This window comes from Oncorhynchus mykiss, chromosome 3, assembly GCF_013265735.2.
Source record: "Oncorhynchus mykiss isolate Arlee chromosome 3, USDA_OmykA_1.1, whole genome shotgun sequence".
Classification (NCBI taxonomy): Eukaryota; Metazoa; Chordata; class Actinopteri; order Salmoniformes; family Salmonidae; genus Oncorhynchus; species Oncorhynchus mykiss.
In genome coordinates this window covers 18,011,923-18,014,964 of record NC_048567.1, presented here as the reverse complement: position 1 = coordinate 18,014,964, position 3,042 = coordinate 18,011,923, and positions in this window count along the sequence as shown.

Genomic DNA, 3,042 nt, shown 5'->3' with positions numbered 1-3,042 from the left:
CTCAAAAAAAAAACTTGAAACAGTTCTAGCCCATCTATGCTCGAAGTGTTATGCTCAACGCTAACAGTTTTCTACCACAAAACAAGAGAAAAAAACCATAGAACCAGCTTATAATCATTTTTTATTTAACCTTTATTTAACTAGACAAGTCAGTTAAGAACAAATTCTTATTTACAATGACGGCCTACACCGGCCAAACCCGGATGACACTGGTCCAACTGTGCACCGCCCTATGGGACTCCCAATCACAGCCAGTTGTGATACAGCCTGGATTCGAACCAGTGTGTCTGTAGTGACACCTCTAGCACTGAGATGCAGTGCCTTAGACCGCTGCGCCATTCGGGGACTGCCGCGCCACTCGGGGACCGCCGCGCCACTCGGGGACCGCTGTGCAACTCGGGACCACTGCACAACTAGAAATAGCTCCAGCATATTAACATTTGTCTAGTTTACACATCAGGCTTGACCTTAAAATGTGGGACAAACGTAAATTAATCACTAATGCAAGAAAATATATATATATATATATATATATATATATATATATATATATATATATATATATATATATATATATATATATATATGTCAGAAAAACATGACGTGGGCCATGTCAAAATGTAGTGTTTTGGCACCTTAGCAAATCTTTATTCATATAAAAAATAGGATATATTACATTTTCCATGTGATTTGTATTAAAGGGCACTTCATTTAATATAGCAGGCTTTAAAATGTCTACTTAAAATATCAAAGAGACGCAAAAGGCACTCTATTTGAAGAACGACCCCGTTATATTCAGCCCATGTCTATCCCATAGAAATATAATCTTATGCTATACTGGACAAAAATATAAATGCAACATGTAAAGTGTTGGTCCCATGTTTCATGAGCTGAAATAAACCATCCCAGATATTGTCCATATGCACAAAAAGCTTATTTCTCTCAAATGTTGTGCTCAAATTTGTTTACATCACTATTAGTGAGAATTTCTCCTTTGCCAAGATAATCGACCCACCTGACAGGTGTGGCATATCAATAAGCTGATTAAACAGCATGATCATTACACAGTAATGATATTACACAATAAAATGCCACTCTAGAATGTGCAGTTTTGTCTTACAACACAATGTCACAGATGTCGCAAGTTTTGAGGGAGCATGGAATTGGTATGCTGCTTGCAGGAATGTCCACCAAAGCTGTTGCCAGAGAATTTAATGTCCATTTCTCTACCATAAGCTGCATCCAATATCGTTTTATAGAATTTGGCACGTAGGTTCAATGGGCCTCACAACCGCAGACCACTTGTAGCCACGCCAGCCCAGGACCTCCACATCATTCTGATTTGCTGGGCCTGGTTCTCCAATGAGTGGGCCTGGCTCCCAAGTCATGAGCCTATACCCTCCCAGGCCCACCCATGGCTGTGTCCTTGCCCAGTCATATGAAATCCATAGATTAGAGCCTAATTTATTTACTTCAATTGACTGGTTTCCTTATGTGAACTGTAACTCAGTAAAATCATTGAAATTGTTGCATGTTGCGTTTATATTTTTGTGGTCTATACATTTAATGGTATTATAAAGTAGATAGCTTGTCAAACCAAACACTTTTAAAAAATCCAGATTTCATAACATTGAAATGTGTCATCCTTGCTGGCTACTAGCAAGTTGGACTGAATTAAATGCCTGGTTTGCAACAGGCTGGCTGCTGTAAGTGTATCTTGTTCACTAATAACAATGGTTCAAATGTCTTCATGTCTTCAATAATTTCACCATAGAAAATACTACTTATAAAACATGAACACATCATTGTGGTACAGCAGTTAAAATAATAATTGTTCACACCGATACTTGGTTCACACTAACACCAACCTGTATTAAACATTGTACAAATATATTTACACAGTGTTTCCATCACTGTACAGGGGAACAACTTTGATTTTAGAAGTGAGGGGACATACATGTTTTTTTAATCCAGTCCGATAAACACTCCAAACAGCCTACCTGACCGCTCGGAGGCTTCTGCATGGTCCTAAAGCACACCATTGCCTCATTTTTAAAATCCCATTCCAATGATAACATCAGCGGGGGACAAAAATGAATTTTTCAGAATGTAGGGGGGACCTGTCCCCCCATCCCCAGTCAAAGTTGCGCCCCTGTTATTATAAATGGATGGTTTCAAATTGTTAACATGAAAAATGCTCACAGCATTACAACATGTTTGGCAATTGTTTCTGTGCAAACCCATACATTTTCCTGTAAAAAGAGTAGGTCTACACTCTATTTTTTTGCTCGTGAATATGCACAGCACATTGGTGCATAACCATTGGGCTGTATCCTAAGTCCAGTTGATGTGGATTCTATGACAGCAGTGCAACACTGCAATACTTTCTAATTAGAAGAGCACACAATCTTTCACACGTTCAGGAGGTGAAACGCTCTGGAATGTTGCAGAAAGAAATGCTTCCTATAGAGCTAACATGAGCTAACTATTCTATATGACAGAGAATAGTGTCTGTTCTACAGAATATTTATCTATCTGAACATTCTGTTACATTGCACCCGATTGAGTATGATCCTGGTAAGAAGTCACTGATGGTGAATTGACAGCAAAGCCCATAGGTATAGATATGGTCTTGGTCCTGTTCATAGAGATTTGTTCGTTATATGTGAAATTATCAGTATGTTTGCAAACACTAAATCACATACAGCTATTGCTATAAGTTGTTTTTGGTCATTTGACACCAGTCAGACTGTATTCAGTCATAACCGAGTCAGACGAAGGTCTGCCTTGTACATCCAGGCACTCAACATATCTCACAACTCATTGAGTAATCTACAGAATATCTACAGTAAACCAATGGGATACAACATACTTCACCATAATGACATTTAAGGGAAAAAATATCTTAAACATTTTGTGGCGCTTTAAATAAAGAGGGTTGACACACTGTTTCTCAAAGAATCTGCTACTGAAAGCTAAACATTAAAGATCCAATGCAGCCGTTTTTATCTCAATATCAAATAATTGATGGGTTACAATTAA